General features: G+C 39.2%; 1 long non-coding RNA gene across 3 annotated transcripts in view; it reads left to right on the top strand.

The window, feature by feature from the left end:
• The window catches only part of LOC148132052 (uncharacterized), an 85,038-nt gene extending 61,115 nt beyond the window's left edge, over positions 1–23,923 (top strand). For 2 of the 3 annotated variants that reach the window (XR_015747541.1, XR_015747542.1), the window contains exons 2-3: positions 21,427–22,952; positions 23,366–23,923. This is a non-coding gene — a long non-coding RNA (uncharacterized LOC148132052). Of the gene's footprint in view, positions 1–15,840; positions 15,908–21,426; positions 22,953–23,365 lie in introns of those variants that run through there. The other variant, XR_015747543.1, reaches the window with a different exon arrangement.
• The last annotated feature ends 2,330 nt before the right edge of the window (positions 23,924–26,253 follow it).

The following is a 26,253-nucleotide window of genomic DNA, read 5'->3' as shown; positions in this document are numbered from 1 at the left end:
AATAATCAGAGCAGTGACAGAGAAGTTCAGCTGGAAAAGAGCCCAGTCTAATAATTTGGAAAGTTGATGAGAGGAATGAAAAGCAAAATGAGCTAATGGTCTGACTCTACAAGGTATCTTCTTGTGTTCAGGTCTGTCATCCAGGAATGCCTTATTCCTTCAGAGGAGTATATTTCAATTATTACTCAAAATACTTAATACTGAGATTTGTAATAGGTCTTCTACTTGAGGAGGGAGTTGGACTAGAACTCCTCTGAGGTCCTTTCCAACCTATTATTCTATGTTCTAAAACAGTTTTTAATAAATGTACTTTCTTTTCCAAAAATTAATTTATTCTGACTAATTTTTATATTATTTTCTTGCATTTATATATTCTTGCCTTTATAACTCCATCACATAATTCATTATCCCATTCAGCCATCAACTGCGCTTTGACATTTTCCATTGTTTAGCATAACAAAAGCAGGCAGCTAGTATCATATGCAATATTAATTTTCAGCAATTAGATTAGATTTTAGGATTAGATTCAAAGATAGATTGTTGGGTTACAGAAAAATCACTCCGTGAGATATATTTTATTTTAAAATGTTTTAATGATTTATTTGTATCTTTCATTTTTCTAACAATTCCCAAATGAGAAAATTTTTGTCAGGTTACATGCTTAACACACACACATATGCACGCACACATGCACACACACATACACACATTGATGATATCAAGAACATCTATCATTATACAGGTTCTAATAAAGAAGGTAAAGAATTTAAGAGCTCTAGTGATATTCTCACCTACTGTTTCAGTCCATGAAAGAGACATGTGGAAAGCAAACTGCAAGGAAATAACCAGGGGTGGGATTCTACCAGTTCGCATCTATTCGCTAGAACCGGTTGTTAACATTCTAAGCAGTTTGGAGAACCGGTTGTTAGAAGAGATTACTGGCCTAATCCTGTAAGGAAGGCAGGAAGGAAACATTCTGGTGTTGCTTACAGAAACTGCCTCTCCGTTAACCCTTATTACATTCTTAGCAGGACTAGACTTCCTGTCTCAGGAACTTCTCTGGAGTTTTTTTTCCCCCCTCCTTTGCTGGTACTTTGTTTGTGTGGAGTGACCATTCAAAGTTACAATGCCACTGAAAAAAGTGACTTATGACCTTTTTTCACACTTATGACCTTTTTTCACACTTATGACTGTTGTAGCATCCCCACAGTCATGAGAGGCCAGGCAAGGAGATGTGTGCCTTGATGTGAGCGATGTTGTGTTGGCCACACCCAGCCAATAACATGACCACCAAGCCATGTCTACCCAGTCACATGATCACCAAGCCATGCCCACCACCTAAGCCATGCCCACATAACCGGTTGTTAAAAATTTTGAATCCCACCCCTGGAAATAACCAACTACACATAGTACAAATTATTGGGGGGGGCAGCAGTGTGCTACTAAATGTATAACAACTAGCCCCCCTGGTTCTATTGCCAAGGCTGAGCCACATGCTGCCAAATAACTGATTGTCATGCTAGGAATCATGGCTTAGCTCTATTCTCCTGAAAATTTAATCATTGGCTCTCATGTTATTAGAAGCCAGATAATGCATACTTCTAGAAATAAGGGTGATGACCCTGTACTTTTAATTCAGAAAAGCAAATCTGATTGATCACAAAGAAGGAAATGCTGGAACGATGATTCCCATCATTATAATAGATTGATTCAAGCATACAGCTTTATTCAAAAGGAATGGAAACAATGGAAGAACAGAAGACTATCTACCTCTGCCCTGAAATCCAAATGAATGAACCTGGTAACACTATACAGAGTGTTGGAATTAAAATTAGTAGGGGAATTAGTGAAAATAATACGGTAGCAACATCCAACTTCCAAGGAAGGAGAAGATTAATTTTCCAAAAGTAAACTGCAATTTAAAGATACCTGAGTTGTGAATCTTTTCAGAGGTAACACAGGCAAACTTAGTCCATCCAGAATAGTCTTATTTTATTATGAAGTCAGCATTTTCATTCAGAAGTGGAGGAAGTCACGGGGACATCTTAACCAAAGGAAGCCTTAGCTGAGGAAGTTAAATAGCAGCAACATTGATGATATTAAATTATCATATAATGCTGGAATTTTATTTTTGTTTTATTTTATGGGAAACTAAAGTCAAAGATTTATCTGGGCCTTCCAAAAAATCACATTTTAATATGATCATAGGACTACTAGGTATTATTGTTGATTTTAATGTAAGAGGTTAATATATTTTATATCTATATCTATACCAAAGAAAGTGGGAAATTATTCTTTTTTTTAACCTTTCCCCTTTTTTTCTTTTTCTTTCCCTTTGCATTCTTGACTATGCTTTTTCTTCACCCTCCATTCCCTAGCCCTTCTGTTCTTCTCTTTTTGTATTTTATCCTTTGCTAAAGCTTTATAAAAACAAAAAGCATTTTAATAAATCCAGCGCAGTGTTAATTACTTTCATGATCAGAAAAGTTAATGGGAATTCAAGTTGATGGTTTGTTTTTTTAAAAGGGAGATGCTAAGAGTTGCAAAATATTGACTAAACTATAACCCTCTGCGCAGAAATATTCTTGTCTCTGTTGATCTGAATACTCACAATAGATATGTAAATTTGATATAAATAATGCCCCCTGTTCTCTTCTATGTCTGTCATGGAAATAAGCTATAGTATTTGACTTATAAATGACTTAGACAAGGGAATAGAAGGGGAACTCATCAAATTTGCAGATGACACCAGGTTGGCAGGAATAGTCAATGCTTCAGAAGGTAGGATCAAGATACAGAAAGATCTTGTCAGACTTGAACAATGGGTCCTATTTAACAACATGAAATTCAATGTTAAGTAAGTTTTTACATTTAGGCTTGAAAAACCAAATGCATAAGTATAGAATAGGACATAGGTCAACAGTCGTATCTGCAAGAGGGATCTTGGAATCCTAGTGGACAATCACTTAAATATGAGCTAGCAGGGGGCTGCAGCTGCCAAAAAAAGCCAATGCAATCCTAGGCAGCATTAATAGATGGATAGAATCAAGATCACATGCAGTTTAATATCATTTTATAATGCCTTGGTAAGATCACACTTGGAATATTGCATCCAGTTTTGGTTATGATATTTTAAAAAATGTTGAGACTCTAGAAAGAATACAGAAAAGAGCAACAAAGATGATTGGGAACCGGAAGCTAAAACATATGAAGAATTGTTGCAGGAATTGGATATGTCTAGTTTAATGAAAAGAAGACTAGAAGTGACATGACAGCAGTGTTCTAATATCTCAAGGTTGCCACAAAGAAGAAGGAATCAAGCTATTTTCCAAAGCACCTGAAGGCAGGACAAGAAGCAATGGGTAGAAACAAATCAAGGAGAGAAGCCACTTAGAACTAAGGAGAAATTTCCTGACAGTTAGAACAATTAATCAGTGGAACAACTTGCCTCCAGAAACTGTGGGTGCTCTAACAGAGGAGATTTTGAGCAAGAAAAGATTGGGCAATCATTTGTCTGGAATGGTATAGGGTTTTTTGCTTGGTCAGTGGGTTGCATTAGAAGACTTCCAAGGTCCTTTCCAATTCTGTTATTTAAGACACAGGCTATATTTACACATAACATTAAACCATAATATTTTATAAATCAAGTTCATTAAACAAATCCTGATTTTAAAGGATCTGGGTGACTATTTTTTCACATTTTAAAACCCTAATGAGCCTTAAATCATCCTCCCAATTCTCTTTTTCTCTTGCTTTCTGGGTAAGTTTATAGCAACTAATCATCCTTAGCAAATGGAGAACTAAATGACCAAAAAAAAGAAGAAGCTTGTTCCTGCAGAAGAGGGAAATGATCTACCTGGATATGTGCTAAACTATTTTAAGAGACTAGACAGTTATAATTAATTGTGCTTATTTTATGTCCTCGCCTCTTTCTTTCTTTTTTGTTTTGTTTTAGTAATAGCCTGTAATCAAGGCATTGATGCATTTACTATATTGCTTGTTATTTTCCTGCTTGCCATTCTTCTCTGAAACAGAATTATTGTTTACTGAGGCAGGTGGCATCTTATTGATAGCCTTTTGGGGTGATTGGTAATGCTTTGGGGTGGCCTTTCCATATCCAAATAGACGTATGCATTACGTAGCATTAACTCTTATGTGACGGAGCAATTGATTATCATAACACGATGCATCTTCTCTGCCCTAGCAAGAAATAGTCAGTCATTTGAATGGTGGGATTTATTATAGACAAGAAGAGACCTTTTGTGGTTCTTCAGTCTAGAGCCCAAGAAGTGATATGTACTTTCAAAGGGAACTGCAAATTAAAAGTTAGAGAGGGAAAATTATGCTGCCCTATCATATGTTGTGCTCCAGATCTGCTCTTTGGGTAGCAAAGGTACAGGCCAATTGAACTTGTATGGTAGCTGGGCAAACCAAATGTGTCTCTGTTTGCCATGGAAACATTGCAGTGAGTTTGTGTGGTGACAGGAGGTGGTGGTTTTAAAAAAAATCATTCCAATATATATTTGCCCAGAGTTGTTGCAGAGTTTTATGACTCCTTTAAATATGCTTTAAAATATGAAAATGACTGTAATGCCTGAGGGAAACAACATAGATTTAAGGAACAAGATAGTTCAGGTTTTGTTCCAATTTCTTTTTCTGCACCTCAGGTGGGTGGCATCATAAGAACCACAACTAAGAAAATCATCAAGGAAGAAGAGGTCCACACTGATCATGGAGATTGGATCTTGGCCAAAATGCTTTATCTGGCTTCTGCAACAATATTCATATGAGGACACTTAAAATCTGTACCTGTGAGAAGGATGTGAATCTACAGGCTAATATGTACAGCTGGAAATCTTGCAAATACATTCTTTAAAATTGGGGCAGCATTCCCCAGTTGGCTACAACACCCATTGGTATGCTGGCTGAAAAAGTTACAGGCTGTAAATCTTTGTCTATTCAGTATCTATATAAAGACGCTGTGTCTTTATATAAAGTCTGAATATATTTGTATATTTATATATTCAGTGTCTATATAAAGTCTATATGTCCTAGGCCTACAACAGCTGGAATAAGTGGTTAAGGGGGTAGCAAACAAGAATCAGTTGCTCCTTCCAACAGTTTTATGAGAATGATTGATAGAATGGATTTATAAGCTGTCAAACTCCACTGTGATTCTGGGCAATGCACAATGTAACTTCATTATTTCTCAGCTCAATCAACCCCATAGGGTTGTTGTGGTGGTAAGAAACAAGAGGAGAGAGTAAAATATATGCTGCTTTCCATTCCTTAAAGAAAGAGCAGATACATATCTAAACATTAATTATTTTTGAAATTGTTATTTTACTATAAAGATTTTCAACAGATATAAGGCATTCAAGGGCAGCATTATAGTAAGATATCCAATTAAAATATCTAATTAGCAAAGAAGCAGACAAGGTTATGAAAGCAAAAGGAATATACATTCATTACTACAAGATTGATGAACTAATTTATGTAGTGTTTTGAACCAGAGGGATTAGAAGATTTCCAAACTTTTGGACAAGCTTTAGGTATCAATGCTTGATTGTTTTTTGACAGTCAACCCTACCACAGAACTCTTTAAATTGGTCTTGGTCTTTTCTGCTTTAAAATGAGTTTTAAATTCCTTCCCATTCTTCCCCCCAAAACAGTTTCTTCCTTCAACACACCATCGGATATCAACCTTCTGATGTAATAAGGAAGAGAAGCATGAGGCCAGGGGTGTCAAACTCGAGACGACACATCGTCATGTGACATACCACAACTTTTTTTCCCCTTCACTAAAATGGGGATGGGCGTGACCAGCACGTGATCCATCCAGCCCACAGGCCACAAGTTTGACACCCCTGCATAAGTCTGAGTGTTACCTATGCTCCCATCACCATGGCACAGATATTTTTCAGTCCATTCAGGTGGAAGTTATTTTTTCTCATTCTATTCCTCAGAGGTTCCTCTCTTGTTAGTCATCTTTAGTACCCAGGAACTATTTAATTTTCTGTCTGAAAGGCAGAGAATGCCAAATGTTGGTGGTCAAGGAGAATGTGTCAAGGAAGGTTGTTCACTACTCTTTGAAGTGAACAGCAACCAGGAAAGCTGTGACAAAAAAAGTGAAAGCTTCAAGTTTGTGTAGCTTTATTTTTTCTAATTTCTGTCTCAGTTCTACCCTGGGAATGGCAGAGAAGTCCATTGGGTTTGCCTTTTTACGGCAAATCATGAACCTTGAATCTATATATGAACTCCTTTTAGACTTCTATTCTGCAGTTTATAAATCTACAACTCAAATATGCACAAAAATAACACATATATAATACATATACCGTGTTTCTCACAAAATAAGGCTGAGCCTTATTTTTTCTTGAGCCCCGAAAAAACGGCTAGGACGTCTTTTCAGGGGTGAATTAATTTCTCCCCCCCCACACACACACACACCAGCGCCGTCTCCAGCAGCAGCATCTGAGTCGCTCCCGCTTTCCCCCCCATCCCTGTAACAACAGGAAAAAAAAAGATTTTGAGGTACCTGGGAGCATCACGCGCTGCATTTTCATTTAATCCCGAGCAGCTGGGTGGGCGTGAGAAGAGCCGAGTGAGTGTCTCTGCTGCTGCTACCCTTGGTGCTCCAGCCTTGGGCTCTGCAAGTCCCGGTGCGCAGCCCGTTCCTGCATTCCAAGTGCCCAGGCCGAGCTGCAGCTGTCCCTCTCTCCTCAGCGCTGTCTCCAATAACAGCGGCAGCAGCGGCAGGAACCGTGGAAGTTACGGAGGTGGCTCCCCCACCGGAGAAGCAGCTGAAACACTTCCACGGTTCCCGTGCTTGGAATGCAGGAACGGGCTGCGCACCGGGACTTTTGCAAACTTGCAGAGCCCGAGGCTGGAGCACCAAGGGTAGCAGCAGCAGAGACACTCACTCAGCTCTTCTCATGCCCACCCAGCCACTCAGGATTAAATCAAAGCGCAGTGCGCGGCGCTCCCAGGTACCTCAAAATGTTTTTTTTTCCCCTGTTGTTACGGGGACAGAGGAAAAGCAGGAGCGACTCAGATGCTGTTGTTGGAGATGGCGCTGGCAAGAGAGGTGCTAGCACTGGTGGGAACCGTGGAAGATATGGAGGCCTGAGAAGCGGCTGAAATGCTGCCGGACATCCACGCCGACACCGCCTGCCTGATGACCCAGGTAAGGGAGGGGTAAGGGAGCCCTCCATGCTCCACCATGATTGGCTGTTAGGAGCAGCTGAGGGTGAGGCGTAGCTGCCCATGGGGCACTCCTAATGGCAAGTCCCCCCCCCGCCTTCCTCCCCCAATTTCGCATGTTTTAAACTAGGCCTAAATTTGGGGGGAGGGGCTTAATTTCATTTTATGCCTAGAAAACATGCTGGGTCTTCCTATTTGGGGGGGGGCGTATTGTTGGAGAAACACGGTATTTGCATAGTGAATTTAAAACAACTTTGTAAATTCACTATGCAAATATATGTACTTTTATATTTGTGCACATCTGAATTGTAGATTTATAAACTACACCACAGAAGCTTAAAAGGAGTTCATACTGTATATAGATTCAAGGAGGATGAATTGGTGTAAAAATGCAAACCTGATGGATTTCTCTGCTATTCCCCAGAGTGAAACTGGGCAAGATAAGGAACTTAAATAGAAACTTTATTAATTATGTCATTCCACGTATATCAAATATATAAAACTGTTATGTCTCACCTGTACAAAAGAGGTGAGAAGTCCAACTTCCAACTGAATACAAACAAACAAGCAAATCCAGTAATTATAGAGTTAAAGTCCTTGAGCTGATAAAGTTCTTGGCAGTCTCACACACACGCTGTCTGCCAAGTCCGACAAGAAAGCAGGAATATAAATCAGACACGATACTCCGGAGCTCCTCTGAATAATTAACACATTGTCCCGAACAAACTTCCTAGAGCGAACACACCCACTTTTATTCCTTGTGGGGCGTGTCAGTCCCTCAGCTCAGTCTCTGATTCGTCCCTTCTTTCTACGTTGCAGCTTGCACTTTTGCCTACAACACTGCCTCGCATCAATCCAGCATTCCTCAGCTTGACCCTCAGTCAGAGACTCTGATACGCCTTCCTGGTTATATGCCGACACCTGAGGCACAATCAGGGAGGAAGGCCTTGCAGAAGAGGAAAGTCCTGGGGAGGAAGGCAACTCCAAATCCTCCTCTTCCTCATTGTCCGAGTCTTTATCCTCTAACAAAGCAGGCTCAAACCTCAGAGCCAAATCCTCCTCTTCCTCATTATCTGGGTCTTCGTCCCCTAACAAAGCAGGCTCAAACCTCAGAGCTAAATCCTCCTCTTCCTCATTGTCCGAGTCTTTGTCCTCTAACAAAGCAGGTTCAAACCTCAGAGCCACAACATAAAACTGATACAAAAATACAAATAACAGCTCTAGTAACAGAATCTTGCCAGTGTAAAAATGCCTACCCTCTCACTCACATTACCTTTTTGTGAATGGGTGGGCTTGTCTGAGATATTTTCTCAAGTTACTTTCTGACTGTTGCCTTGGAAGCAGCTTTTCTCCCTGTCATTCAAGACCATCCCTTCTTCTCTTTATAATAGTTCTGAGTCCAGTGGAAATAAATGTGGCTTCTTATGGGCAGTAACAAAGTGCCATCAAATATCGAATCTTAGACACAAGCTGATTGTCAGTGGGACACACACCTGTTGCACTTTTTGGTGGGAGCTATATAAAGGGATAGTGGGGTAGGGTGGGAAAAATCAATTCTATTTTAGTATTTTTTAGTATTTATTTGATTTGTCCATCACTTACAAGATACAGGTATAAGAATAAATATGGTTTTGAATACATGAGATAGATACTTATAAGAAAAATAAAAAACAATAGGACAGGGACAGTAGGCACAACTGGGATGCTTATGCACCCTACAGGCCTCTTAGGAAGGGGGTGTGGTCAATAGTAGACAGTCTTAGGTTAAAGTTTTTGGGGTTTGGAGAAGAAACCACAGAGTCAGGTAGAGTATTCCAAACATTGACCACTCTGTTGCTGAAGTCGTATTTTCTGCAGTCAAGTTTGGTGCGGTTAACCTTGAGTTGGTATCTATTGTGTGCTCTTGTATTGTTATGGTTAAAGCTGAAGTAGTCATTTGCAGGTAGGACATTGCAATGTACGATTTTATATACTATATTTAGATCGGACCAGAGGCAGCGTAGTTCTAGGTTTTCTAGGTCTAGAGTTTCAAGTCTGGTGGCATAAGGTATTCTGCAATGAGTAGAGGAGTGGAGAACTCTTCTTGTGAAATATTTCTGGACTTTTTAAATTGTGTTAATATCAGATACATGATATGGGTTCCAGACTGATGAGCTGTATTCAAGTATAGGTCTAGCAAATGTTTTGTATGCTCTAGTTAGTAGTGTGATATTACCAATGAAGAAGCTATGTAGGATTAGATGAACAACTCTTAATGCCTTTTTGACTATGTAGTTACAGTGGGCTCTAGCACTTAGATCATTAGAGATGAGTACTCCAAGATCCTTGACAGAGTTTGGATCCTCAACAAGGTCTTGACTATTTAGCTTGTATTTTATTTTCTGATATTTTTCTGCCAATATGTAAGACAGAGCATTTATTTGTTGAGATTTGAAGTTGCCATTTGATTGACCATTCTGATACATAGTCAAGGTCTTTTTGGAGGGTAGTAGTGTTGTTTGTGGTGTTGAATAGCTTTACATCATCAGCGAAGAGAACGCAGTTGCTCTTAATATGATCACAGAGGTCATTTATGTAGAGTATGAAGAGAGTTGGTCCTAAAACACTGCCTTGGAGGACACCACTGTTGACAGGTAGAGAATTTGATAGGACGCTCCCAATTTTGACCATTTGTTGTCTGTTTGACGGGCATGCTTCTATCCAGTTATGTAGGTGTTCAGAGATACCGTAAGATTTTAGTTTTAGTAGTAGTTTGTCGTGTACCACTGAATCAAAGGCTTTACAGAAGTCTATGTAGATTGCGTCTATTGCTTTGCCCTGATCGAGTTGTGTAGTCCATATGTTTTTGCAGTGTAAGAGTTGCAGATTACATGATAGTTATTTCCTGAAACCAAATTGTTTATTAGAGAGTAGGTTGTTTTTTTCTAAGTGGAGGATGATGGATTGGTTAATAATTGATTCTATGACTTTACAGGTGATGCAGCATAAACAGATTGGTCTCTAATTTTCAACTAGGCTGGGGTCTCCCTTTTTGAAGATGGGGATGACCGTGGCTTGTGACCATAGGTTAGGCAAGGAGCTGGTCCTGAAAGATTTTTCAAAGATTATGCTTAGAGGTTCAGCTATGGCAGTGGATAGCTTTTTTAAGAAGTAGGCACATATTCCCTCCGGTCCAATAGATAGGGATGGTTTTAGATTGTGCAATGCTTTTTCAACAATGTCTTCTGTAAAATCAATATGTATTAGATCATTGTAGTTGTCTGTGGTTCAACTAGGAAGTACTGGGCTTGATCCATTGTTGTTTACAAATACTGAGCCAAAGAATGTGTTAAAGAGGTTTGCTTTGATGGTGTTGTTGTTGCAGTCTTTGCCATTAGGTCCTTTCAAAGACTGCAACGACAAGGCAGATGCCTCCTCTGGAATTCATACCACCTTCTCTGATAGAACCAAACCAGAAAGTATTCAGATCTTCCACTGATTTCTGACAGCATGTCCTTTATTCCATATGATAAAGTAGGCTGTGGACTAAGAACTAAAACATCCCTATCTACTCTCTCCTGTTAAATTCCCAGAAAGTTTGGCAGTAACAATTCAGCAAACCAAATATTGTAGCCATAGCAACACATAGTTCAACTTTAAATTCTCAACCACACAGAAAGGCAATTTCTTTTATGTTGTCTTTCTCCTTTTCTCTGCATTTTTATATATTTATGAGGTTTATAATGGCAATCATGGCTTCAGGTTCCTGCTTCACTCAGTCACTAACTGCCTGGCAAGCTTGACTTAAGAACTCAATCTAGGAAACAGGCAAGCTCCTTTGAAATCACAAGCTTGCTGTCTCAGAGAGCATCATTATAGAATACCTCTGGGAAGCAGTAGCAGGAAGTAGAGTTCCCACTGATGTGCAGGTAGAAATTGCAGGGGGCAAATTCAAACATGGAGAAAAAATATCAATATTTAATTTTGCATATCATAACTGCGGCCTGAATAACCTATGCACAAAACTGGAAGCTGTCTTCCATTCCTTCAGAGGATATGGTAATTTAAAAAAATACATGAATGTGATGAGATGGATAGCCTAACCAAACTGTTAAAAAATAAACAAGATGGTGACTATTATGAAATATGGAACATTTGGTATGAGTGGTTAAAGAAAAGGTAATATTTGATATTTGGATAAGTTATGAAAATTCCAGAAGACGTGCATTTAATCACAAACTATATAGAGAAATTAAAACTTTAAAACAACGAAGGAGCTATTGTAACAAGGCAGATCATATCAATGATAAAGATAAAGAAAAAAAAATAACCATTGCTCAATATATGATGTAAAATGTATATATGTATATATATGTGTGTGTATATGTGTGCATGTGTGTGTGTGTGTGTGTGTGTGTGTGTGTGTGTGTGTGTATTGATTTGTCTGTTTTAAATGTATGTCAAATAAATGTTTTTTCTAGAATAAAAATTTAAATAATTTTTTTTTAAAAAAAAGAAATTGCAGGGGGCATTAAGTCTCTACCTAACTCCACCTGTCTTGGCCTCTCTGCATCTAATACAACCTCCCCCCAATTCTGGGAACTGCAAAGTAGAAATTCTAACAAATCCAGCACAATTCATTTTGGAAGCACCATGTTAAGGGAAGGCTATTATTCTGGAATAATAATGTTTCTTGAAGATGAGTTTTCCTAATACTTTACCTGACTGAGTTTAAAATACATTCCATTAAAAAACACACACACACACAGTGAGGAAATCATGGAAGAGTTTGGCCTTTGATTTCTGTAAGGGTGGTTGCTGTGTCTATTTTGTGTTACTACAAACAAACAAAAAACAATGAGAAATTACATCATTGGGTGGGGAGGGATTTAGTGGGGAATTTTCTAAAGTATCTGGTAAATAATTTAACAACCAGCTCGCCCAGGGTCAGGTTGGCTGTCATGCGAGGCGTGGCCCTATCCAGATCCACTGCACATGCGGGACGAGCCTCCCATGACAGTCAACCTGACCCTGGGTAAACCAGTTGTTAAATTACACCACCACCACCACCACCTGATATCAAACTGGATCCTTGACTCTGCACTGCACTGCAATGGCACAACAGGCCATGGAGCGGCCGGCACAAGGGAAGGAGGAGGAGCAGGGAAAAGAAAGAGGAAAAGAAGCCTTCTTCTTTCCTCACACTGGCCACTCCATTGCCCGTTTCTCCATTGTAGTGCAGCCCAGGATCCACTTTGATAGCTGGGGGGGAGGTGTAATTTGACAACTGGTTCGCCTGAATCAGTGCGAACCAGCTGAATCCCACCACTGGTTTGAGGCTGCATACCATACACGGCCAAACATTGTTCACCTTTCTTTAAATGAAATTAATATGGAAATAAGTGGTATTATAGAAGTTGATTTTCAAAAATTATATGTGTTTGCTTTCAGATCAAAAGGACAGGCTTGGGCAGTGATTATCTTTTTTTCTGGCTGTCTCAACAGTATACTTTCTATTTAACCCTCATAACTGCCATTAAAAAATAGAAATGTTATTGTGTTTGAATGTACTTATTCTGCAATAAATACTAGAATTTGGCACACTTCAAAAAAAAAAAACATCTGGAGGGAATGTTGAGATTTACATAAGCACCATATCTTTGTTTTATTCATCAGAGCAACTTGAAAGAAGGCACAGTTATTTTAAGAGCTAATTAATGAATATCAGAAAGGTGCTGTGCTTGGGTGAGGACCAAAGTACTATTGTGCATCCTTCAAAATCATTTGGTAGGATATATTTTATACCTAAGTAAGTGTTTTCCTGGTTGAGAAGTTCAAAATTCTAGATCAGGTTTGCAATCAGGGTGTCCAACTATGTCAACTTTAAGACTTGTGGACTTCAATTCACAGAATTCCTCAGCCAGCCATGAAACTTAAATACCACTCCATAATGCTTTATAGCACCCTCTGAGCAGTTTACAATCTCAACATATTTCCCCCAACAACCCTCATTTTACTGATCTTGGAAGGATGGAAGGCTGAGTCAACCTTGAGTTGGTTGCAGATTCAATTCTGCATTCTAACCACTGCACCACCACAGCTCCTCAGAAATCCATAAGTCTTAAAGTAACCAAGATTGGACACCCCTGACTGCAATCCTGTAACCCTTAGAATAGACCCAATTCTACTGGCCTTTCCTAAGACTCAAAGATCTGGTCCTATTGTCTGGCCTGGAGCGCTGAGTGTTTGAAGTGTCCCATCCCTTGGTTTATTTATTGTGTCATCATCCTCAGATGTGGGTTCTAATATTTATATTTATGATGGAAATTTTTAAATTTATTTTAAGATTGTTCATCACCCAGAGTCATTTGCAGAGATAGGCAGTCATAGAAATTGAGAAAAAAAAATAAAGTATACAAATAAAACCCTACTTGGCTGGCCATTAAAGTAACCCTGCTAAAATCAGTAGAATTAATTTAGAATTTAGGGATTCATTCACAGCAGCTTATAGGAATCATCCTGGGCTATGTGTGTGAAACTTTATTTTTAAGTTTGAATTCTATCTATCAGATGTTTGGCAGAAGGAAATGCAACTGTGAATGTCTAGTTATATCAAAGAACTATCTCATGCAGGCAGAAAATACCAATTAGTAATGTGGAACTGTAATGTCTGAGAGAGTAGTGTGTGAGGCTATCGTGTTACATAGGTTTCCTTAGAGTTTCTGAAACAGCTGGAAGGCCATTAAGATACGTGCAATAGTAGAAGTCCTATATGAGCAGAAAGTAAGAATAGAAAGTTACTGAAATTCCATCTATTTTCATGATTCTATTACTACAAAGATACAGGTACATCCTAAAATCTTATCTCTCTGGAGGAATGTCTTGCTCTTTGGCTTTTATTGGCTGCTTGCCTCAAGAAAATTAAGCAGATGTGGCCATTGGGATAGGGGTTGAAATACAGGTAGTCCTCGACTTACAACAATTCATTTAGTGCCCGTTCAAAGTTACTATAGCACTAAAAAAAAAGTGACTTATGACCATTTACTTTACAGTTACGACCTTTCCAGCATCTTCACGATCATGTGATCAAAATTAGCAATGAGTTCATATTTATGACCATTGCTGGGTCCCAAGATCATGTGATCCTTCCTTTTGTGACCCTCTGACAAGCAAAGTCAATGGGGGGTTTACTAACTTAACAACCAGATAAGGGTGGGATTCTACTGGTTCTGACTGGTTCTATAGAACCCCTTGTTAACTTTCTAAGCAGTTTGGAAAACCAGAAGTTAGAAGCAATCTCTTTTTGTTTTTTCCTTCCTGTCTCTGGAGCTTCTGGGGCTTGACTTTCTTAAAGGGAAAGGGTTGTTTTAAGATTTTTACACTGCTGTTGGGAGGAAATATTTCCCTGGACAATCACCACTTTGAAGAAATAATTGAATAATGAAGCAGACCTGTCAGAAAGAAGCTTTTAATGACAGGGAACCAAGATGAGTGACATTCAGCAAGGCTTCTTGACTAGCTAGAAAGATTGACATTCAAACGTGAGTTTACATACCCTTTCTGAGTTTTGGTCTAAACCTAGTTTTTGGTGAAGGTTAATTCTGTGCTTGATGACATTTAATCCTATGTTTATTGATGGGATAATTTTCTCTATTCTGCTTCAACATGCAACAGCTACCGTTGTGATTTAATTATTTTTATTTGTATTGTGTTTGAATTTTTTCCTGCCTCATGGTTTCTTTTTCTATCTGGGGAGGGGGTCTCCTCACTGCTTTAGTACTATCTGGCACTGTCCTTTTGGGGTGTACTTCCAAGAGGCAGGATGCAAGCTTGGCACTGATTCTTTTACAGCCTTTCAGGGGGGCATGTCACCTTTCTTTAAATCTGGATGATTTCCTTAGGATATCTGGTGAGGTGAGTGAGACCAGCTGGTATCTTTAAGTGGTGCAAATGGATCTAAGGATTGCTTCTCCTGGTTGTGTTCTTTCTGGAGAGCTTAAATGACCTCTCTGCTAAAGGGAGCAAGAGATAGCTGCTTGATAGTTATCACTGCATTTTAACTATTTTCATTCCTCGAGGTGCTCTGGCACCTTGCCTGATTTGTAACTCTGGCTTGCAGGTATTTTTAATCTAATGATTGGTATTTAGGGCAGCTTTTTGCAAGCAAAGAAACTTTTTGTATTTTTGAACAGGTAATCCTTGACTTACAACAGCTCATTTAGTGACCATTCAAAGTTACAATGGCACTGAAAAAAGTAGCTTATTACCATTTTTCACACTTATGACCATTGCAGCATCCCCACTGTCATGAGAGGCCAGGCGAGGAGAAGCACCCCTTGACATGAGTGATGTCAAGTTAGCCACACCCACCCAATCACATGACAACCAAGCTACACCCGCCAATTAAGCCACGCCCACAGAACCAGTTGTTTAAAAAAATGAATCCCACCCCTGCAACCAGGTTATTAATTTATCAACTGCAGTGATTCACTTAACAACTGAGGCAAGAAAGGTCATAAAATGGGGTCAAATTCACTTAACGACAGAAATTCTGGGCTCAGTTGTGATTGTAAGTTAAGGACTTACCTGTAGTGAGAATGGTTTAATTTTAATTTTAATTTTTTGCTTCGTATCTCCCTGTTTCCCTGTGGTTAAAAGTTCAAGAAAGGATGGAAGGAAGAGAAGAAAAGCAGTCCTCGTGCCACTGACTTGCTCGGTATGCCAGGTAGGGTGCCAACATTTTACTGGCCCGGTTGCTAGGCTTTTGACAGGAGCCTGGCAGGTAGGTATTTAGCAGATTGAGCTGTTTTGGCCAGGGGTTAAGCACTGAGGAGAGCTTCTCCATCTCAATGTGTATATCACAGACAGAGAAGAAAGAGCCAGGTTTTTTTTAAAAAGTTACCTTAATAACACTAATTTTGCCCCCCAAATCTTCAGAAAAGCTGGACTTCTAAAATAGAGGGCATTATTCATAAATATAAATTATTTGGGAAATAGTTACTAATTCTTGCCTGATTAATTTTTGGCCAGGGTGATCTGTCATGGGATGGAAACTCTGATGTATTTCCTCCCCTTTCTTAAGTGCTACTGCACTTACGTTAAAAGACTGGAGACAGCTGGATAAGGTGGTAGGCCAGATAAGTGACCTTTTTTTTTGTTCCGTTGCTGGGTTATGCATCACTATATTTACAAAGTGGTAAAAGGGTAGAGGGGGGAAAAGTGCGTGCTGTTTTCGTTCACGGGAGATTACAATAGCTTCTTTAAAATGGTCAGACTGCTTGACTGCTAGAGGCCATAAGCTATTACCCCATTCATGACCAGGGTCTTTTCAAGAAAGTCCGTAAACAATTACACTGGATGATCCAAGGTGGCTAAGTGGGCCACAGAAAGAATAGCCAGTGTCACTGATTTGAGGGCTCTGCATCCATCAGCCCTTCCTATTCCCCCAGCCCTCAGCTGTTGCAAAATGAAGCCATTCCCCCCAAAGATTTCAGCCATCTGGGGCCACATAGCAAAGATGCTGAGGAGCTAAAACATTTTCAGAGAAGGGTCTCAGTCACGAATGGCTAAAAACAAAATTATAGAGCAATCTTTGCTGATGGAGAGCAGGAGGAAATGTGATTCATTTTCCTCTGCCAGGCAGAGTCTGCAGCAGAGATGACTAACTTAACCCTTTCCCCTCTGCAAGTGCCAAGCCTCTTAGGGTTTGTTTGTTTGTTTTTTTACAAAAAAAAATCTGCCTGTTTTCAGGAGTGGGAAGAAATAATGACAACTGAGGTCAGTCATTGCTTGAGAGCATGTTGTTCCTAATGGGATGTGGGAAAATGGTTAATAGGCAGCTGAGTGATGCTTCAAATTACAGGCAAACCCAACACTTGTCTGCCCATCTTTTTCAAGGGTCTCACAGCTGTCCTCTACTGCTATTATACGATTTTAACAGAAGGCCAGCTTTTTGAAGGTACTGCAGACAAGGGACTATGGTTTTTCATGTCTTCCTCTGAAATAACTTTCTAGAACAGAATCCAAAGCACTGCACAGCCTTTGTCAGTAATATTGCTGCTTTCTTGCTTATACAGCACTTGCAAAGAGCAGGAAGTGGAACAGTCTATTTATCTGACGTGTCCTAGTAACCCCTTTTGAAAAGAGGTCACTTCTATTTTCAACTTTCATCCTAATGGGCATTTTATGACATAGTAGAAAATTGAGTGTTAAACTACCCTTCTGCTCCACTATGCAGGTAGTCCTTGGCTTGCAACTGGATTTCTGTTGCTAAGCCAGGCAACTGATTTTACGACCTTTCCTCCATAGTTGTTATAAGTGGATCACTGCAGCTGTTAAGTGACTCATGTGGTTGATTCACGCTAATTCCCCTGTTGACTTTACTTGTTGGAAGCCAGCTGGAAAGGTGGTAAGTGGTGATCATATGCCTCCCTCAGATGTTGCTACTATCATAAATACTTGGCAGTTGCTAAGTGACTATGGAGATGATGCATTGGCTGTAAGTGTGAGAATTGGTCATAAGTCACTTTTTTTCCAATGCCATTGTAACTTCAAGCAGTCACTAAACAAATGTTTGTAAGTTGAAGTTTATCTGTACAGTCTGGTTTGTCTAACCCCTTTGCAGGGAGCAAATCTGGGAGCGCCTGAATGTTTCATCAGGGAAGATGAATGGTGCCAAAGTATTTGAGTTTGCTGGCATTTCTGACTGCCACTTTCTCTTCTGCTTCTCTTTCTTCCTCCTTCTCCCCACTCAGAACTACTTCAAAATATTGGGGGAGTATGCATATTCTCTGTGTAATGTATATTCAGCAAACATTATGTCCATGTCAAGATTGGGAGGGAAAGCCTAGAAATTTAAAAATCCATTAAGAAAAGTGCTTTTTGACTTGGCAGATTAGTATAATGTCTTACAAAGCAGCTGAATGTTATTCCTGGAAATTCTTCAGATTTAAAGGAGGGATTCAAGAAAGTTTATGTTCTGTCCACATGTAAGGCAGTTCAGTTGAATTTCAGGCAGGCATAAATTGTCAGGTGTGGATGTGAATGATAGCTAATTACCCTTTGATTTAACACAATGAATGAAGGCCAGCAAATAGCAGAACAAACCAACTGGATTAGCATAGTCAAGACATGGAACTTTTTTCTTTTTCCGTTTTAGTAAACCTTAGCCAACATTTACTTCTACTGAGAGACGAAATTGATGCCCCATCTTCAGAGCTGGACTTACCAAAGGGTAGATGATAGTATTATACCATGTACTTCCAACCAACAAGTGGAAATCTTCATGGAGAATCTCTGGTCCTTGATCCAATATAAATTCAATTCCATGAAGCTGCCTTCTGGATACGAGATAGATGGATCATATTGCCAACTTTGTACCCAGTATTTAGGATTCATGTCTAAGTGTTGTGATTTAATCTAGTCCCATTTACAGTCATGGGCTGATCCAAGCCACATAGTATAAAATTGTATTTTGTGTTGGTTTCTGAGTCATGCACATTACTATTGCAAATGGTATTTGTGTAATAAATAAGCAAGTACCAGAAGGCCGTTCTTTTATACTCTGTAACATTTGTTATTTCATAACAAAATGAATAAAACAGTTCCAAGAAGTATGCAGAACTAAAGAACTGAAAATGTATATAGTCACCTTGAATTGATGTTAATTGTAAGCATGTTAGTACTCGGCTTCTGAGACTAAGACATTATGCAGGTTATGTTGATAATACTGAATTTCAGCAAGTGAAATTTCTGCCTCTGCCCTTTACTTATGCTGAGTTGGAAAAAAATCTTGTTTCTATATCAGTGTATGATGGACTGATTACACCAGTAAAATATACGGAATCATTCCATGGGGAAATAATAGACTTGATTATCCAGTATCAAGTGAGTCAGTCCAGCTCCATTTATAGAGGACTTAATTTTGCATGTCCTTTGTGACTTTACTAAAGATACTTTTATTATTTATTATTTAGACAAACATTTTCTAACCCATTCTTAAAAGGTTTAGGAAAACACTGGTTTCCAGCTTGCACTTTAATGGTTTTGTAAACTGTATATACCACATCCAAAAGAGGCACGATGATTCCATGGCTTAATTATGTTGGAGATGGTCTTTACTGTAGTGGTTCGAGTTCTAGCATCCCGTGGTGGAGTGAGCTCCTGTCACTTGCCTCAGCTTCTGCCCACATAGCAGTTCAAAAATATGTTATATAAAAGTAAATAAATAGATACCACTTCAGTGAAAAGATGGGCCGGTGCTTCATGCAGATGATCAGATCCCTGCATGCACTGGACCTTCCCAGAAGCAACGCCGTTCTGTGAAGTGATTTTGGTGGAGGGAGAAAGCCCTAGATGACATTGTTTGTCTTTCTTTCTGGTGCAAAGCTAGCTTGCACTAGCTTGTACTCTCAAATTGCAAATGGAGATGTGGGTACTCTATTTTTCTTATCTTCATTTTTAAGTGCTTTGGTTTTATTGTATTGCAAACAGTTGCTGGGGTGCATCCACAGTTTCGTTGTACTTGTACAATGATAATAAAGTTCTTCTAATTCTAATTCTAATTGCATCCTTGGTGCACCATAGATAGCATGCAAGCATGAACCAAAAGGGAACTGAATAACTATATTAGCATTGTAGTCTCCTAGCTGATGTAACATTGCCATATGAGAATAAATAAATAAATACATTCCAACTCAGTCTTAAAAATTTATTGTTATCATGGTTGGTGTTAAAGGTATCATAGCAAGATGTAAGCTGTTCCAAGTAAAGCTACCTTTGCAATTGACTGATGGTGATTTTGTCAATGCCAGTGCCAATGGCCCAATCAGTGAACCAGAGTTTCTTCTTTTCAATAACTATTTTATCAGGCACCTTATGAAAAAAAGATACCTGTTTATTTGGATCTTAAGGTCCCATAAGATCTCAACCCATTCATTTTCCAAAACCACCTCAGCTTGATGATCCCATACAGTAGTTCTAATCCAAACCTCTGACAAAGTTTTCAATATATAATTTTGACAACACAATCATGGCAATGCTTCTAGTCAGCTTGCGAAATTTTGCAGCAGCCACTTATGAAATGGTCAAATGTTTCATCCTATATTATTATTCTTGTTATCTGTCCACAACTTTACAATGTTAAGTCACAGCTGCCAGTTCTTTAGCTGGTGTTGGCCTTCATACATATTGAGTTCTTTCCAGGAACCTAAGATGTTGTAATATACAGTGTAGTATATGTGCAGACTGAAGTAGTGTGGCCTTCCACAACTGACAGATGGAAATTTTGCAAATGCGCAGATTTTCTAAGTGCTGTCCAAGATTTTTTGGTATGGCACCCAGTGTGCTGAAAAATCAATGGGACCAGCACAGCCAGTTTATGCCATTATTTTTCAATTTTGATTATTATGATTACTCCAAGATATATATGTTTAGATTTGATACTTTGGTAAGGTTGAAAGCTTTCAGTAGAAGTAAGTACCTGAACTGAATATCAATGAAAGAGATAAGAGAATAGTTAAGTGTAATGCTACTGGTAAAAAAGAATGTTATTTGAGCAGAATCCAGGTCAAATTTAGTTAGCTATTCAGGCCACTAATTTTATAGATAGATTTTTCAGAAATACTCTATAATAATATTTAGCCCCTGACTAAAACTCCTATAAATTTCAGTGGATATAATCAAAATATCACTGAGCACTTTTAAAAATCTAATCTGGAGCACTGCACATGATTATTTTGGAAGACATATCAGTTGACTTGCTTGTAATTTGTGTTTATCTGGTGGTGTTTTTATATTCTCCACTAGCTTTTATTTGACTTGGCATTTTGAGATGTATTGTACCAATCCAAAACAGTTGGAAAGGGTGTTCATTTTTTCCATAAGCTTGGCTGTTTCAACCTGGAGAGAAAAGGATTGCTTTCACAGAATCTCAAGTGTCCCTGGGTTGAACCAAATTAAGCAGGTGATCAAGCTAAACCTTTATGTCCAAATCATAGGTAAAGAGTATATTGGAAGGAAGACAGTGTGCACTTGCAAAACCAGAATGTAAATAGTCCATAGATGTTTACAGCCTAAAGCCAGCAACAGCCCAGATGGAGACAGATGGAGCTTCCCAGTGGGACTATGGCCAAGGAGGAGGGAAGGAAGTTCTGTCAGCATTTTGCAAATCCAACAAATGCTTATGCAATGGCATTTGGCAACATGCTCCAATAGTGTGTACAGTCTATGCTTGTCTCTTTCCAGGTTCAACACTGCAGTGCTATCCATGCTCTATGAAGGAAACTCTTCCCCTTCACCATGGCAGCAGATATGGTCACTGGATAACAACATTGAAACTCTTCTTCTCTCTTCAGTGGTGGGCTGAAGTTACAGTGTACATCTGAAACCAAAAACTAATTGTACAAAGATTAGAATGGCTGTGACAATTGTCCTCTAGACTGCAGACATTCAGTGGTATTGTTTTTGAAAAGGAGACCTTGGAGAGCTCCACCTTATTTGGACTCCATTTAAAAGTCCAGTCCCACCCCCATTTCTTTGAAAATGCCTTTACCGCTTCCTGCAGCACCTGCCTTTATTTGTAATTTGCCATCTATGTAAGACTGGCTCTGATGCTAATTAACTTATAGGATCTGACACATCCACAACCCTGGGTGTTTTGGTTATGGCTTGCTGTCATAGCTTTCCATCACTGTTTATCAGGATGCAAGCACTTCCTCAGAGCATTGTTCATGGGGATGTTTCAGTAGTCCTTCAAGTGGTTCTGTGAGCTCATATCTTTTTACCCAGGGCCAGCCTTAGTGTGTAGTGCTATGGGCAACTGACTCAAAATGCAGTCATTATTTTGTGTCTTCCATCTCTGAGCCCCAGCTTAAAATCTGACTATGTCTATTCTGATGGCTGGCATGGTCTGGAGGGAGAAATTATTTGATGTTGTGTTGTGTGCAAATAAAGGAGGTTTAAGGCTAGCATTGCAGAAACCACGTATTTTTTGACCGATGGCCTTTAGGAGAATAATTTGTGGTTCTTGGGATATTATAGCTTGATTTTCTATGTTGCAGCTTAAGGAACAAGAAACAATGTCCTTTCCCCATAGAACTGGTTAATTGGAGACCTGATAGACCGTTTCCAAGGGCTCATTCCAGAGCTAAGCACAATGCTACTAAATCATCCTTCCATGTATTAACAAGGCATTTTCTAAATTTCATAAACAGCGTTATCCTTCCAGTAAATATAAGAGGCATAATTTGGAAGCCTTTTCCTTCCTAGAGATATAAATTCCCAGAGACCTGTCATTAGAAAGTGGCCTTGTGCTCCTGGTTTAAGACTGTAATGAACCCCCCACTAACAAGCAGGTCCTTCATAAAGATGTCTGCCCATAGTCAGTAATAGATTAGACAGAGAATGAGGCAACTCTTAGGGCCAAGTGGCATCTGGGCAGTTAGTCAAGAAAGAGTCATGCAGATAATCATACCGCTAGCCTCAACATATTTCATGAGGAAGATATTCTGTTTTATATATTAGATGTTTGGAAGCAAGAGTCATGATTAACCAGCATGGAAAACTCTGAGAGTTGAAGTTCAGCAACATCTTAAAAATTGCTAAGGTTGAGAAACATTTGTCTACAAGTACAGAAATCAGTGCAGGGGATGGGAGTTGGAAGGCAGGGAAGGGGATCAGAGGTTCAGAGAAAGAAAAAGCACTCGGGAATGCTTTCAGGAGAAAATTTTATTTCTACCTTTGATAAGATTTGAGTGGGTGAATATATCCAGGTCCCATCGTCGAATCAGTGTCATTTGATGGGACTCAAGCATGACTTCTGTGTCATAGTCCCTGCCCTTAGAATCAGGGGTGGGATTCTACCAGTTCTTCCACTTCTGTAGAACCGGTAGCTCTGAAGAGCAGCAAACAGAGAGCAAGCATAGAACTGGTTCTATGTCTGCTGCTGTTTTGGCCCACCCGTCCGCCCAGGCTCTTACCTGACCTTTATTTCCTGCGTTTTCAACCGCAGCTGGTTTGCGCGACACAGCTGTGGTTGAAAAAAACAGGAAAAAAAGGGCTTTTCCAACCGCTGTGCACTTGCACGCAGTGCTGCTCAGCTGTCTGGGCAGCTCAGCAGGTCGTAAATTGCACTTGCACGACTTGCGCAATGCAGAGCGACAGAACTGGTAGTTATGCTGGTCAGATCCCATCCCTGCTTAGAATAGTACTCCATCTCCAGTGGTTCAAGTTGTACCAGCCCTGCCATCCTTTAAAAAAGCCTCAAAGACCTGAGATTTTCCTCAGGTGATAGGTTAGGGAAGCATATACCTTCTGAAGGAATTTTATTAAGGAGTTGGGTGAGGGAGTTATTGTCTATTTTTGCTTTTATTGTATTATGTTGTATTGTATTTATTTTTAACTTGTATGCCGCCCAGAATCATTATGAGTTGAACAGCCATATAAAGCAGATTTATAAATGTGTGCAAATAATTACATGTTTGTGGAGAATGAAAGTTAGAAAGACTAAAATGCACTGGAATTGTGATAAAAAATACTTATATAAAAGAGTCCAAGGTCTTGTACTGATGTGAGCAAACTGAGAAAAGTGAAGAATGTGCCAGTCAATACGGCCTGGTGTGGTTTTGGAAAGTCATACAATGCGTCTCTGCCTATGTGAAATTTTCAAAGCCAATCTCTGACAAAATGTTCTGAATCTTTATTCTGTGAATAAATGAAAATAAAGAAAATAAATTTCCTTAAATGCTTTACCACTGATATATTCACTTTAGAAACAGAGATAATATATAGAGTCTACTTTATACATTATACTATTACGAATGAAGAAATATTTCAGTGGAAAGAATCGCAGAACAGAAGAATCAAGGTATTAATAAACAAGAAACCATTGGTCCTATGAGCTCAATGTTTTCGTTTCCTCTTAACTTGTTGGGGGGAAAGGGAGAATCTGTCTTACTTCCTTATCTTCCATACTATAGCCTATCATCTGCCCCATTTAATCTATGTGATGTCCTATGTACTCTGCCTTATATGAAATGGCTTTGTTCTGTGCCACTATTCATGTTGGGGGCAGATTAGCTTTTTCCTGGGGCTGTCTGAGGCTTCACATTGTCTTTTTACCATGATCATCCCCAAAATATTTGCAGGGCACAATTTTAAAAAAAATCAGGATGGCAGCTACAACAATGCCATAAAAAGCTCCACTCAAGGTCACAAATTTAAAAAAATGAATGGAGCTTCAATGCACCATCTTCACTTTTTGGACCTCACCCTGATCATCAGCTTCTCACAATCTGATAACAGCGAGGGGGTTTCAAAAGGCAGTAAATAAAATTATGAATATATGCCTTTATACTCCAGATCCTTGGTGTAAAGAAGCTGTGTAACAAAGGGACAGAAATGACAGGTCCTGTTTTTTTAAATCGAGATCAATTAGAATGTGTTGAAAGGAGGATGGCTTTGAGTATAGTTAAATATCTAAAACAGTACAACAGCAGCCTAAAACAATGAAGGAAGTGGAATGAAAGCGATTAGCAAAGAACAAAACAGAAATGGGAGTGATATTAATTGAAGCTATTATAAAACAATAATGGCAGTCAAAAACCTAATTTCTGCATTGTCAAACCAATTTTGATTAAGTGTTAAATCCTGCTCTTACAAACTGGTCTCAGTTTGTGCTGAAATATTAATTCCTGCTTTTATTCGGCTATTATTTTTAGCCCTCTGAAATGGTACTTCTGTGCCAAGTCAAGTAGCACTTTCTCCATAGATAATTCACCTCTGTCTCTGTCTCTCTCTCTCTCTCTCTCTCTCTCTCTCTCTCTCTGGAAGACTGCTCTGGCAACCTATTTGCCAGCCAGGCGAGGAATACCAGACACACCCTCCCTGCCAAAAAGAATGAAGCTGGGGGCTGGTAAAAGGGCAGACATGGCCATGGAATGGGAGAAATGCCCTTGGGCATATAGAAGCTTTTTCAAATGGAATCAAGGCAAAAACTGAAAGGAAGAAAATTATCATTTGATTCATGTTTCAATAGTTAACAGGAAGCTTCATCTTGAATAAACGATTTTTATTTTTAGCTGCATCAGTTGTGCATTTCTTTTATACAATTATTGCTTTAGCACAGAAGGCCAGCTGCCAGGAGCTGCATGGAGAATGACCATAGATTTTACAACTACATAAGTATTATACATTTATAAGACACCTCTAATTTAATTGATTTGTCCAACTTCAACTGGATGGTATATAATAAAAAACAGAAAAAAACAATAACTCTAAGAGAACAAAAGTGTCAGTCTGTGCTCCATTCAGATTTTGAAGGCTGACAAAAAGAGTAGTAGATCTGGCAATCACACCTCAAGGCTTGTGGAAACAACCAGGCCTTTAAGACTTTCCAGAATATCTTCAGGGTAGAAGCCATATGAATATTAGGGGAATTTCATTCCAAAGAGTAGACACCACAATAAAGGAAACATGCTTTTGGAGTCCTGATAGATGATAGTGTTTAATTCGAGGGGCTTGAAGTTTACCAATTCTATTGGATTGAACCAGCTGGACTGATACCATAGGACCTTCAATTATCCAGACCCTATGCCTCTTATAGGGCTTTATAAATATTAACAGTACCATGGATTGAATCTGGAAATGTGAAATTCACAAAGAAGAAGTATCTCATGAGCATAACAAGGCATGCTCATCACTGTCACTCTATGTTGTTCCATTCTGGAGCAGTTGAAGCTTCTAAATGACCTTCCAGAGCAGCCCATATAGAGCCAATTTCAGTAGTCCATTCATGAGGTGACTAGGGTGTGAGTAAAGGACTTCCTAATCCAAGATAAGCCCTAATGCTGCACTAAATGAATCTGAGCAAAAGCCCTCTTGGTCATAGTTGCCACCTGTTCTTTGAGCAGAAATTATGAGTCCAAAAAAGTACATGTAGTGCTCACCAACCTCGAATGGTGAAATGCTACTCCATCCAAGGACAAAGATGGAAAGTCCCAGATCCAGAAGGCCTAAACATCCACAGCCACTTGATTTTGTCAGGACTGTAGGGATAAGAACTCAAGAATATAA

The sequence above is a fragment of the Notechis scutatus genome, chromosome 2 (genome assembly GCF_049901735.1).
Source record: "Notechis scutatus isolate UNSWTSFEM ecotype Mainland chromosome 2, rNotScu1.2, whole genome shotgun sequence".
Lineage (NCBI taxonomy): Eukaryota > Metazoa > Chordata > Lepidosauria > Squamata > Elapidae > Notechis > Notechis scutatus.
Note: the sequence above shows the minus strand (reverse complement) of the source record. Positions and strands in the feature narration are given on the sequence as shown.